The following is a 14860-nucleotide window of genomic DNA, read 5'->3' as shown; positions in this document are numbered from 1 at the left end:
CAACATAATAATTTGATATTTAGGTCTAGTTAACACCTATCACTATAGATAGCTACAGAATTTTTTTCTTGTAATGAGAACTTTAAAAGTTTACTCTATTAGCAACTTTAAAATATACAATTCAGTCTTATTAACCATGCTGTACATAATATCCCCAGGATTTATTTATTGATAACTGGAGAGTGGTACCTTTGGCCCTTCACCCATTTTCCTCACCCCCCAACACCCTCCATGCCCACCTTTGGCAACCATCAATCTGTTCTCTGTATCCAAGAGTTTGTGTGTGTGTTTTTGTTTGTTTGTTTGTTTGTTTTTTCATTTGTTTTAAAGAAACAGATCTTAGGCTGGCTCAGTCCCCTTGGCATTTTTGTTCAGTTGTTTCTGTTTTTCAAAACATTTTATTTATTTATTTCTAGAGAGGGAGAGAAACATCCATGTATAAAACATCAAACTGCTGCCTCTCACACACCCCCCAGCGGGGGACCTGGCCCACAACCCAGGCATGTTCCCAGGCATGGGAATTGAACCAGTGACCTTTCGGTTCAAAGGCCAGCACTCAACCCACTGAGCTACACCAGCTAGGGCTTTTTCTTTCTCTCTTTTCTTTTCTTTTCTTTTCTCTTTTCTTTTTATAAGCTTGGTTTTTTTGTTTGTTTGTTTTTGTTAGTTCATGTCTTTTATTAACCCACATGCAATTACTTGCATTTCGGTTTGTTGAAGCAGTAGGTCTGACGTCTGCCACAAGAATGTCTGTCACAGCGGCTGGCTGTAAAACCTCCAGCACCGCGTTCACCTGAAGAGTGCTCCTGATGACGGCAATTGATTTTTAAAAATTTTTAACTTAACATTAAATGAAAACAGAGCATTTTCAAAGGCTACTGATTTTGCCTTTTTAGTCCACCTTTCAGAACAGTCAGCTTAACCTTTTTTCTCTGATGCTTATTCTTCCTGGAAGTGGTGTAAGACTTCTTCCTATTCTTAGCACCACCATGGAGTCACCATGCAAGATGAAGAGCGGACACCTTTTGAATGTCATAGTCAGACAAAGAATGTCCATCCTCCAGGTGCTTATCAGCAAAGATCAGTCTTTGCCAATCAGGAGAAATTCTTTCCTTATCCTGGATCTTGGCCTTTACATTTTCTGTTGTACCCATGGGTTCATTCTCGAGAGTGATGGTCTTCCTCATAAGGGTTTTCATGAAAATCTGCATGTTCGCAGCAGGTTTGCCATAGATGGCAGATCAGAAGGCTACTTTTTAAGCCCTGGCTGGTGTAGCTCAGTGGATTGAGCACGGGCTGGGAACCAGAGTGTCCCAGGTTCGATTCCCAGCTAGGGTACATTCCTGGGTTGCAGGCCAGAACCCCCAGCAACTGCACGTTGGTGTCTCTCTCTCTCTCTATCTCCCTCCCTTCCTTCTCTAAAAATAAATAAATAAAACCTTTAAAAAAAAAAAGAAAGCTGCTTTTTTATGCCACATATAAATGAGATCCTATGGTATTTGTCTTTCTCTGTCTGACTTATTTCACTTAGTATAATGTCCTGAAATTCCATCCATGTTATTGCAAATGTCAAGATTTTATTATTTTTATGACTGAATAATATTCCATTATGTATATGTACTTTATCCATTTTTATAGTTTTTATCCATTCATCAGCTGATGGACACTTAGATTGTTTCCATACCTTGGCTATTGTAAATAACGCTGCAATACACAAGGGTGTGAGTATATTTTTTGAGTCAGCAGTTTTGTTTTCTTCAGGTAAATACCCTGAAGTGTAATTGCTACATCATACGATAATTCTATGTTTTACTTTGAGGAACCTCCATACTGTTTTCCATAGTGGCTGCACCAATTCACATTCCCATCAGCAGTGCACAGAGACCCCACCATGGGGGAAGGGCACTCCAGGCACACACCTGTGTATCAGTGAATGTCACAGATGAAATCACTTGGCCTAACTAGTGAACAATAAGTAGTTGAGTAAGTATGGCTGGAGCTTTAGTTACATACGTAGGTGAAAGGTAGGTGCTGCAAAGATTTGACTTGATTTGTCACAGACACTGAGATCTGTGTTCAGTAATGTAGGACTCCCTGAGGCCAAAGTGCACAGCCTCTTTTGAAGAGGATTAGGCTCTAGACAAGGAATCCATTCTGTATAGTAAGGTTACCAAGTAAGCAATGATGGCTATGCCCAATTCAGGCAGTGATGAGGGATATTGAGAGAGAGAAGGGAATGAATCTGAAAGATATTTTTGGAATAAGATCAATGAGACTTATGAGAGAGGGGAAGGGAGGAGCCTAAAGAGGGAGAAGTTGGTTGGGGAGAAAACTGGGCACAAAGTTCCTTCAAAAGGCATCACTTGTGTATGTATCTCCTGCACTGATTGTAAGACAGGATATTGTAACTTACTATAATTAGCTGTGTATGAATCTGTCTCCTTTTCTAGCCATGACTCCTTCATCTCACCTCTCCCAGCGTGTCTAGTGCCAGGTTTTGCACAGATCACATTAACACTGAATGAAGGAACACAGCAGAGAGACTGGCTTTGGTTTAGGGTGGGGTGGGGAGCAGGGAATAGTGGGGGATAAATAATCACAAAGGTTGGGAGGCAGGAAGCTCTTGGCCTACTTACTGCCTTCCTTCTTAGCCTATGTCAGAAGCCTGTCCTAAGGGAGATTGCTCAATTTTCCCTCAGTCCTTTCCTTCTCTGTGTTTGCCACACAGTGTGATAGGGTTGACTGGCTGAGACAAGGGTGGCTTCAGTATGGGGAGAGTTCCTCCCCCAAATTCTGCTACCACCACCCAGAAAGTGGTTCTAAAAGGGCACTGTAAGAGGAGCCTCAGGGTCCTACTTTCCTCCTCTAAACCACCACCAAACCTTTTTTCTTTAATTAGCAAAAATTATTTTTTTAAATCCTCAACTGAGGACATGCTTATTGATTTTAGAGAAATGGGAAGGGAAAGATGCAGAGAAAGAGAAACATTGATGTGAAAGAAACATCAGTCAGTTGCCTCCTGCACCCACCCCAACTGGGGACCAAACCTACCTCCTAGTTATGAGCCTTGACTGGGAATCGAACCCGACACCTTTCGGTATACAGGATGATGCTCCAAACAACTGAGCCACTTGGGTCAGGGTGCAAAAACTAATTTTATTATAGCATTTATAATACTCTTTTTGACATCACACTTTTGTGTAAACATTGTGTGTACTGTTTACAAACCAATAAACAATTTGAAATCATGAGTGGGAAATACGTATTATTCTAGATGGTGAATGATTATTCAATGACATCTGTCTAATCCTCCCATTCTGAGCAAAATGGACTAGTAGGTACAAGTCTTAATGTGTGTTTGATTACAGGAACATTACAGAGGTTTGGTTCAAAATAAAGTGTGTGGCAATACTCATTTTGATTTATGGAAGTTTTTAAGTGTTGAATTCCTATTTTTTATTATTTATTGTTCATTTCTTTTGTAAAGATGATGAAGATAAGACAAACAAAAATAGGAAAAGAAGCAATCTATAAGATATTGGAGCTGAATCATGTTACTTTTCCCAATATTCTTACATTGCTAAAGTTAGAAAATCTAAAATCTGGATACCTAATTAAATCACAATAAATCAGGCCCCTGAATATTCCTGGAACATCACTTTATGTTTTATAATCATTTTAATAGATTACTAGTTCAATTTACCAATCTGTATTTGGAACGTTTACATGTATCTTAATTGATACTTGTCCAGTTTTTGCTTTTTAGGGGCTGTTCTCATCCATTAGTAAGATATTGCATTGTAGAATGATCTGGTAAAATTTTGTCAGAGGTTCCTATTCTTTTTTTTTAAGATTTTACCTATTTATTTTTAGAGAGAGGGAAAGAGAGAGAAACATTCATGTGTAAAAGAGAAACATTGATCAGTTTTTTTTCATGCACTCCTTACAAGGGACCTGGCCTGCAACCCAGGCATGTGCCCTGACTGGAATCGAACCAGTGACCTTTCAGTTTGCAAGCCAGCACTCAATCCACTGAGCCACATGAGCCAGGAGGTAATCTATCCTTTAAAACTTCTTCACTATAAAACTATTGATTCTGGTTGTCTAAAAAATAAGATCATAGCTACATTTAAATTTTTCTTCCTTTGTAGATCTGCTGAGGTTTTTTAATAGTATCTTCAGTCAACTTTGATCACTTGAGCTTAAAACAACAATCATTTTCTTGTATCTCATGATTTTGTGAGTCAGGAATTTGGGGCAGGGGCTCAGTTGGTCAATTTTTCTGTTCTTTAAAAAAATTTTTTTATGATTTGAGAGAGAGACTGAGAAACATCAACCTGTTGTTTCACTTATTTATGCATTCATTGGTTGCTTCGTGTATGTGCCCTGACTGGAGACTGAACCAGAAAGCTTGGTGTATCAGGTGATGCTCTAAACCACTGAGCTACCCGGCCAGGGCAATTATTCTGTTATACATTGCCAGCATTAACTGAGGTCACTCAGTGGCATTCTGCTGGTGGCTGACATGGAGGACCCAAAACTATTTCACTCAACTGTCTGGGTTCTTGGTCGGCATGTCTGGAAGACTGGGTACCTCTTTGTCTCTACGTATACTCATGACCTCTCCATGTGGTCTCTTCAGCAGAGTAGCCAGACTTTTTAGCATAAGAGTTTAGGGTCTGAACTTGAGAGAGTATCCCAAGAGAAGACTGGTACATCCCAAATGTACCAGTAAAGTCTGGGTCCAGGAACTGGCACGGCAGCTGTTCTTCTACTGTGTATTACTGGTGAAAGTCAAAGTCTGCCCACATTCAAGGGGAAAGGATGTAAATTCCACCTCTTTATGGGAGGAGTATCAATGAATTGGCAGCCATTTTATTCTGTCACAGTATGATATTGCCATTTTACAAATGAATAAATTACAACACAGAGCAGTTAAGCATCTCGTTCAATATAACACAAGTAGGAAAGTGATGGGATAAAGATACGTGTCTTTCCTACTTTTGTTATATTAATAAGATTAGTTTTTAGATGAATGTGAAGTTTACCAGTAAACTGCCAAATCCTGAGAGGTATGGCAAGAGGTGACACATCGTTGGCAAAATGTCACAGGCTGATGTGGCAAGGGGAAGAGAGAGAGAGCAGCCAGCAAGGTGTGAGCTTCAGTAAACAGGAAAGGGGCCTGAGAGTGAGAATGTGAAAGGAGGAAGGAGTCAGTGGGCATTATTATTATTATTGAATTAAAATATTTTAACTACTTATTTTAAAAATCATTTAAATCAAGCCCTGGCTGGCGTAGCTCAGTGGATTGAGCGCGGGCTGGGAACCAAAGTGTCCCAGGTTCGATTCCCAGCCAGGGTACATTCCTGGGTTGCAGGCCATAACCCCCAGCAACCGCACATTGATGTTTCTCTCTCTCTCTCTCTCTCTCTCTCTCCCTCTCTCTCTCTCTCTCTCTCTCTCTCTCTCTCTCTCTCTCTCTCTCTCTCTCTCTCCCTCCCTCCCTAAAAATAAATAAACAAAATCTTAAAAATAAATCATTTAAATCAGAATAGAGAAGAAAATGAATCTGATATAACTATCATTTGGATTTAATAATGTTAATATTGCTATATTTAGGTCAGTTTGGGAGAAGTATTTAAGATAATTTACAGACATAATGACATTAAACTCAAATATTTCAGTATACATTGCTAGTAGAAACACATTCCTACATAGGAAACAGTTAATATTGTAATAGTTACTGCCAATGTAAGAAATGCCCAAATCTGAAGAATTTTTTTAAATGTTTTATAAATTTTTCTTGTATTAGTGTGACATTTGTTGATAAAATTATATAGGTTTCAGGTGTACAATTCTATAATACATCACCTATACATTGTATTGTGTGTTCACCACTCCAAATCCGGTCTCCATTACTATTTACTCCCCCTTTACCCTCTTCTACCTCCCTCCATCCCCCTTTTCTCTCCAGTAATCACCATACTGTTGTCTGTGTCTAGGAGTTTTTTTTTTCCTTGCTTAATCAGGACTTTTTTCACCCAATTCCCCAACCCCCTCACCCCCCACCAACAGCTGTCAGTCTGTTCTCCTGTCTCTAGTCTGTTTCTGTTTAGTTTGTTGGTTTATTTTGTTCATTACCTTCCACACATAAGTGAAATAATATAGCATTTGCCTTTCTCTGACTGGCTTATTTTACTCAGTATAATACTCTCCAGGTATTTGCAACACCATACAAGGTAAGATACAAGGTAACACCATGCAAAAGGTAAGATTTCCTTCTTTTTATGGCTGAGTAGTATTCCATTGTATAAATGTACCAGTATTGCTCTCTTGAGGGTGGTTTGCTTGAGGAATCTGAAAAGACGCATTAAAAAACATGTGTTAACCTAGATGCATAAAAACGATGTACAGGGCTTTCTTAAGGCAAAGATAAGTCTTTTACTGAAAATGTTACATGCTTAGGGCGTGACTACCCACCGGTGACCTGCCCAGTGAGGACTTCATGATCAGATCACCTGTGAGACTATTTTAGTGGAACCCCTTTCTCGTTCCTACCACGTAAGGTGTCAAATGGGTACTAGGCTTATCGGGATGATCACTTCATAAGGTATATAAATGTCTAAACATTATGCTGTATACCTGAAACTAATGTAATATTATATTTCAACTGTAATTAAAAATAAATTTTAAAAAATGTTCTTATTTAATCCCATAGTATTATCATTCCAAATGAAGTAATTCCTTGATATCATCTAATACCCAGTCTATATTCAAATTTTCCCAACTGTCTCCAAAATGTCTTTTTATAGTTGGTTTGTTCAAAATAGGATCACGTAGAATATGTCTATTTTACCTCTAAATCTCTTTTAAGCCCTTTCCTCTTTTTCTGTCATTGACTTGTTGAAGAACCAGTTAGTTGCCCCACAGAATGTCCTACCTTTTGAATTTTACTTATTTCTTTGTATTTTCTCTTACCTTGTTCTTCTAGCCTCCACATTTTCTGAAAACTAGATATTAGATCTGAAGACCTCCTTAGATTCAGGTTCAATATTTTGGAAAATAATAGTTGTTAGGTATTCTTCATATTGCATCACATCAGGGCCACATAAAGAACATATCTGGTGGCCTGCTTCAGTGGTTTTGAAGTTGTTGGAGGAAGCTAAGCCTGGGGAGACCTAGGCAGTCACCTACTTATGGAACTGGGCCCCAGCCTTCATGGCTGCTGGCCTGTACAGGCACAGAGTGGAATGAGGTCAGAGAGGAGGCACTCAGAGAAGCATCAGCCTGATGCTGGCAGTTTAGGCCAGCTCAGTTCTTAGGCAGGATTGAGCAGAGGGTCTTGGGACACAGATACCACACAGGGAGTGGTGGTTCCCTTCAGTCCTGGTGTGTGTACCTCACAGAAATGAGGACACTGACCAGGCAAAATTCCTCAGGGGTTGGGGTGGAACCATTCCCGGAACTGTTCACCCTGCCCTGCACTTTCCTCTTGTGGAGAGAAGCAAGGCTTCCTCTTCAGCTCTGGGCCCTTTGGTGGTGAGTTTCCAGTTCCTGCCTTACAATAGCCTTCAATTGCTCTTTAAAAAAAAAAAAAAAAGATTTTATTAATTTTTTTAGAGATGGAAGGGAGGGGGAGAGAGAGAGAGAGAGAGAGAGAGAGAGAGAGGGAGAGAAAGATTAGTGTGGGGTTGCTGGGGGCCATGGCCTGCAACCCAGGCATGTATCCTGACTGGGAATCGAACCTGCGACACCTTGGTTTGCAGCCCGCACTCAATCCACTGAGCTATGCCAGCCTGGGCCAATTGCTCTTAAACCTTAGAATGTCAGTGCTGGAAGGAACCTTGTGGATCATGGGCACTAGCCCCCATTCTCCCTCATCCTTCCCGAGAGATAGCTGCACTTAGGATGGTGAAACTGGGATGGCACAGTGTATGTCCCCACACTTCATTCATTCACACTCTGCCTTCATCATTTTTACTGTTACCATTAGGTTTCCCTTGTTCCATAGTATTATTATTTTTTCATCCTAATAATAACATCTGTGAAGTGAAAGGTTTGATATGTAAGGTTTGATATGGTTCAAATTCTTTCTAAACGTCATTAAAAGAACACATACAGAAATGTTCAAATTCCGCTAGTGGTAAGTGCCTCTCACTTACCACTAGTGGAATTCCTCTCACTTTGAGAGAGATGCTGGAGTAGAACTGGTGTCAGGGAGTCCTACTAACTCTGCCTTGAAATTTTGATTGGGCACACTTCTCAAGGGCTAAATTTATTTCCTAAATTAGTAAGAAAGAGATACTATAACCCTGGCTGGTGTAGCTCAGTGGATTGAACTCCGGCCTGGGCATCAGAAGGTCACTGGTTTGATTCCCAGTCTAGGGGCACATGCCTGGATTGCAGGCCAGGTCCCCAGTGTGGGGTGGGGGGCACGTGAGAAGCAACCACACATTGGTGTTTCTATCATTCTCTTTCTCTTTCCCTTCTCCTCTAAAAATAGATAAAATCTTTTTTTAAAAAGGAAGAGATATTATAACATCTACAGTCTAGTAAGTGACTAAGGTAAGCTCTTCCGGGAAGACTTCCAGGAACCTTTGGGCAGACACCTCTGGTCACGTGCAGTGGCGGGGGAGGGGACAGCAGAGAAAGGGAAAGCCTTGGTAAAGGTTACACCTAAATTGAGCATCAGCTTAAGGGAAACTGTGAGAAAACCTCTCTTGGAGGTAGAAGTCCGTGAAGCTCCTGTCCTCTCCCACCTTCCCCTGATCACCGGAAGAAGGAATTACTGTGGTGTTCCGAGGCCTTTCCCCTGCCTACGTGAACCACCCACTCGCCTTGGGGACAGTTAAAATTCCCGGAAGAAAAGAAGTCAGGTGTCAAGCCTCAACGAACCTCAGCTGTCTTCGAGGGAGGGCAAAGCAGGAAGGAGGGGTTTGTGGTTGTAGAGAGCCAGATGGTCCACCCCTCGCCGGAAATTGGGGGTGGAGAGGCCCAGCCCAGCTCGCAACAGTTAACCAGCTCAGGCTGGGTCTGAGAGGCCAGCAAACCCCACCCCATTCCTCTCTGGGCACCTCGTGGCCCAGGCGCGTGTGTTTACGAATCTACCTCCCTCCTCCCCCAGTCCAGCCCTCGAACCCACCTCCAGGGTAGCCCCAGGTCTGTGGGAGGGGTAAACCCGGCTAGCCTTTGGCTAAGGCCCCTTTCTTTCTTCCCCATTTCTCCAGCTTCTGCTGTGGATGCTGGCGAGGAGCCCTCCCTTTTTCCAGACCCGTTGAACCTGTTGGGGATCTTTCTCTTCTCTGGAAATGGGAAGCGACGAGTGCTTTAACTCTCGTCTCAACTCTGGACTCTGGAGGAAACTCAGGACTATTTGTCTCAGGAGAGGAAAGAGAAAGGGAAACTGCTTCGATTTTTTTGTTAAAAGACTGACTTTAAAAAAATCCTTTACTGCACCCAAGTCATCCTTGAGGTGCACTGGTGTGGGTGGGGTGGGGTGGGGTGACTGGTAATGGTAAGTTAGCATTAAACACCCTTTTCCTGCCAGGTCTGGTGAGCTTTGGATCCCTGAGGAGCCTGAGGGGTTTGAATATTTCTGGTGAAGGAAATATTTTGATTATATCTTTGTTTCAAGCTGGACTCCCTACAGTATGATTTAAATGTTCAGAAAAGTTCTCTACTGAGAACTTTGAGGGCCCTCATGTGCCCTCAAAGTGCTCAGTTTGGGGCCCAGATTCCTCTCTGAGCTCCCGGATGGGGTGCTGGGTGGGATGCTGAGCTTGCTTTTCTAGCTGTCAGGAAAGCAGATGGATGGTGGAGTCCCTCAACAATTTCTCTTCCTCTTCTCCACCATACCTCAAATCACCTCTGCTTTTATTTGCCAAGGGATCTGCAAGCTCCAGAGACCATCTGCTGGGTGTACAGTCACGCCTGTCTTCTTGTAGAATCTCTTTAGAAAAGAATATTTGAGGAGTTTGGGCCAGAGTTCAGCTCCAACAATAACTAGTATTCTTGACTATGCCTCCCAACTGTTAAAACATTCTTTCCCCTCAGCCTTTCCTCCTTCTCCAGAGACTTGAAGACCACCAGCAGCACAGACTGGTTGCCACACTGAAAACAAAGGCTTCCCTAGGACACGGTACAGTCTAGACAGGGATGAGCCACAGTGCTTCTCAGATAAGATATAGGTACAGAATGAGCCATTTTATTGATTTATTTTTTAAGATTTTATTTATTTATTATTAGACAGAGGGGAAGGGAGAAAGAAAGGGGGGGAAGAAACATCAGTGTGTGGTTGCCTCTCATGTGCCCTCAACTGGGGACCTGGCCTGCAACCCAGGCATGTGCCCTGACTGGGAATTGAACCTGTGACCCTTTGCTTCACAGGCCAGTGTTCAGTCCCCTGAGCCACACCAGCCAGGGCAGAATGAGCCATTTTAAATAATGATTAGAATAAGAATGTCTGCAGCCAGTCCAGGATTTCTCGTCAACAGGTTCTGGGCTTCCCAAACAGAAAACAAAAACAAAACCCCTGATTTGTTAGGTGGTGGTTGTTGTTTGTTTGTTTCTTGTCTGCCCAGGGCCCTTCAGAGACTGAGGAATGTGTGTGATGGTCCATCCAGCTTCTACACTCACCGTTGCACTGGGACATGACTTAGCACACTGTGAAAAACCCAGGCTTGTTTTCTTGTTTAGAGAGCTAGAATAAAGGTTTGGAACGTTATCTGTTGAGATTTAACTCATCAGGAACTTTTATTCTTTCTTTTCTAAGCTCCTTTATCCTCGAGTATGCAGGACAGGTAAAGGAAATGCTAGTCTGTTTTGTACTTAGCTACAGCTGAAAGCTTACTGAGAGGGAAGGTTACAATGATGGTGTAAAAAGCGTTTTGAGTCACCTGTATTTTAATTTGTAAAATATTCCTAGTTAACAAGATTGATACATTGCAAATTAATGAAAGCTAAAGAGTATTTTTAAAATCAGGAAGAATTATTTATTTATTTAATATGTTGTTGTTGTTGTTATTTTGGTCTCTAAACCATTTATTTCTCCCGAGCAAGAGATGGGAGTCCCTGGAAGCATGGTGTGAAAATATTGCAGGCCCGTGGGCCTCTAGGGTTGGTGAAGATGGGTCCTGGCTGCGTGGCCTGGAGTGGCCCTCAGGCAAAGGTGGGGCTGTTGGCGGGGTTTTTATTGCTGTAGATGATATAGACCCTCTCTGGGTGCTATAGGCCAGCAGGCCACACAGCAGCTTGCTGTAGGGAGGGTTCTGCATGCTGCCAATCTTGCGGGTGCTATGCTGGCTGTAGAGTGCACAGGGCTTTCTTGAGCCATGGGGAGACCATGAGCTGCTCTAGAATCACATGTACTTCGATGTACAAGGCTGGCTTGCCAGTGGTGTTCACCAGCTGCTGGATGAACTCAGAGAGGAGCCCGTTAGGCACCTAGGCAAGAAACGTGTCAATGTTCACCATGAATATCCCCGTGATGGTAGAGGGACAGTGAGGACTGGGGCACAGGAGCCAACCCAGGCGTGTGACTGTAGCTGGGCAACCCCAAGAAGGATGCTTTAACTTGTAAAAGGCAACCAACTGAAGGCTGAGAATCAATCCTTAGCATTGCAGTATCTGGAGACCTATTTAGGATGTTCAGGAACTATTATCCTCTCCTTCTACATAAGTAGAAGGGTCAACTATATGCCAGGCCCTGAGAATACAAAGTGAAAAGGCATCATCTGAGCCCTCAGATTGCTTTGTCTGGTTGGAAATCAGATACTTAGATACTTCTAATGGAGGTATATATAAAGAACACAGAGGACAGAGTAGTACCTGAGGGAGATATGAAAGACTTCATAGAATTTGTTCTTATCAGAAATAAGATTTTGGGAGCCCAGGAGGAGGACAAGCTGAGAAAACGATGATTCTTGACTTTGGAGACCCAAGAAAGCATGCTTTTGGGGAAAACCAACAAAGAACAAAATGAAGAGTAAGTGAAAGCAGTGGACAGAAATGGGAATGAGCTTGAATAAGAGCAGGTCAGACTATGAAGAGCCTTGACTGCCATGCTGGAACAATACTACTTACTATTGGGTTGGCCAAAAATTCATTACATGTTTTCCATAAAATAAAAGACACATTTTTCATTTTCACTAATAACTTTATTGATTTGGATATTTTGAATATGTCGGCTATCTTCCTTGTGGTATGACATTGATTGTTCTCAATTAATGTCTTGATTTGATCACTATGAACTTCAACTGGTCTACCAAACTGTAGAGCATCATCCAGCGAGAAATCTCCAGCATGAAATTTTGCAAACCACTTTTGACATGTTCAGTCACAGCACCTCCATATACTGCACAGATCCTTTTTTTTGCATTTCAGTTGCATTTTTACCTTTTCTTGAAATAATAAACCATAATATGCCAAAAATATTGTGTATTTTCAATATTAAAGTAGCTACACAAAACTTACCAATTTGATTTTTAAATTTATTTTATTTTTTAAAGATTTTATTTATTTTTAGAGAGGGGGTGAGGGAAGAGGGAGAGAACAGCAAAGTGTGGTTACCTCTCATACGCCCCCTACTGGGGACCTGGCCCATATCCCAGGCATGTGCCCTAACCTGGGAATTGAAACAGCAACACTTTCAGTTCACAGACTGATGCTCAATCCACTGAGCCACATCAGCCAGGGCTGTTTGTTTGTTTGTTTGTTTGTTTTTTTAATGCACACTGATAGGACAGCTGTTACAATGCAATCTAACACAATTATTTTGAATTAAGTTAACTAAGTGCTACTGGAGCCATTTTATGCAAAAAAGTGAACTGTTTGGTTAACCAAATACATGTGAATCTTTCATACAAGTCATAATGTGTGTTTTTAAGATTTTATTTCTTTTTAGAGAGAGGGGAAAGGAGGTAGAAATAGAGGGAGAGAAACATCACTGTGTGGTTGCCTCTCATGTGGCTCCATTAGGGACTGGACCCACAACTCAGGCACATGCCCTGACTGGGAATCAAACTGGTGATCCTTTGGTTCAAAGCCCATGCTCAATCCACTGAGCTACACCAGCTAGGGCTGTGATTTGTGTTTTTACGAGTAGGTTTTACAGTGAAACAATTCTCAAATGATCCACATTGCTTTTTAAACAGTCATTAGGAGTTATTTAAATAAGTTGCAAAAACTTGAAATACATTTATTCATTTTGTGTGTGTGTGTTTGTTCTAAAGAAAATTGGTTCAGATTTTCACAGATGAAGTGAACTAGATGGATCATGTCCATTTGCTTTCAGGGACCATCAGTTAGCTTGTGTTGAGGGCATCCTTCACTGGCCAAGTTCTAAATTCTGTCTTGGAGATGCAAAGAGAGAGTATTGTGAAAAGGATGATGGCTCTTGAATTGCGAGTGGAAATCTAAGCCTTTTCTCCAGGACCTGGGATAAAATCAAACATGAGTTCCCTTTTTCTGCATAGACTAGCTTATAACCATGGAAAAACACAATTTTGGAACTAAACAGAACAGTTATAATTTAACAGAGGGATCTAAGCCTCACTTTTCTCATCTGTAAAAGGGATGGCAGTTTCTGAAAATGGTTGAAGGGATTAAGTTAGACAATATATGTGAGATGTTAAAGGATTGCTCTACAATGTTAGTCCCCCACCCTAATTCCCAGTTTAGGTGTGGTCTTTTGCTGAATGCACTGAACAGCTGCTAGAGTCTCCAGAGCTTGGTTTACAAAGATGAGTAATGTAGTTTCTTCCCTCCGGGAAGTTTCTTCCCTTTTGGAATTTTCTCTCCAGTTTCTTCCCTTAGTGTTTCTTAAAACTGGTTTAGGAACTAACCACTTTGAAAGAGCTACTTAAAAATGCATACTCTCATGCCCCACCCTGGAGAATCAGATTTATTAGGTATGAGATGGGGTCCAGGAATCTACATTTTTAAAAAAGGAGCGCACAGGATTCTGATACTGTCTGACATTATATTTTGAGAAGCTTTGATCTAGGGAAAGATGCTGTTAATTATAATGTAATGAAATGTTTTATAATAAAAGTATACAAGAGAATGATGCCATTTGAACTGTCCTTGAAGTATGGGCAGGAATTTTTTTCAGGCTAGAAGGCAACAGTAAATAAAAAAGCATTTAAAAAGAGTTCAAGCTCAGACCCCTTTTGGGAGGCAATGGGAAAGGACCTCCCTGAGTTGACAGGAAAAAAAACAGGTGGGAAAAGTCAGGGGATGGAAGGAGGCAGAATTTTTTTTATTTTATTAAGCCCTTTTAAAATAAATGGTTATAAATCGAAGACTTTCTGTGAGACTGTTCTGGGTTGGAGTCTGGAACTACAACTTATTAGCTTTGTCACCTTGGGCAAGTTACCTTCCGGTCTTATTTCTTCACTTATAAAATACATTAATATCTCTAACGCTAATGTCTTCCTTATGACGATGACATAAGAAATAAAAAAAATGCCCACTTGATCTAGGTACCTAAGACCCCACAATCACTTCAACTCCTTCAGGCTCTGGCCAAAGCAGTAGAGGTCTCCTTTAGGGGAATCCATACTTTAAAACGTGACAACCTATCATGAAAAGTCGAAATTGTAGATAAGGAAGTTATAACATATAATATAAAAGTGCTAAAAGAGAATGACTTCATCATATTACTAACAAGCCACCCAGGCCACCTCCACCAAAACTGGGATAAAGGAGAGGCAAAACAAGGGGCCTGAAATTCAGGTGCCTAAGGGGAAAAAAATCTTTAACTTTTATAGTTGCAAAAAGCAGGCTCTATCCTACTATCTTGTTTTATACATAAACGGTATTTACAGTTAAGTGTGGGAGGGAGTAAGTGGCTTATAGGACC

General features: G+C 41.4%; 1 pseudogene; it reads right to left on the bottom strand.

Annotated features, from left to right (window-relative positions):
* Window positions 1–657: 657 nt before the first annotated feature.
* Window positions 658–1241, bottom strand: LOC114513079 (annotated as a pseudogene).
* Window positions 1242–14860: the final 13619 nt, after the last annotated feature.

Source organism: Phyllostomus discolor, chromosome 2, assembly GCF_004126475.2.
Source record: "Phyllostomus discolor isolate MPI-MPIP mPhyDis1 chromosome 2, mPhyDis1.pri.v3, whole genome shotgun sequence".
NCBI lineage: Eukaryota > Metazoa > Chordata > Mammalia > Chiroptera > Phyllostomidae > Phyllostomus > Phyllostomus discolor.
The sequence above is the reverse complement of the archived record's forward strand: the minus strand, read 5'-3'. Positions and strand labels throughout refer to the sequence as shown.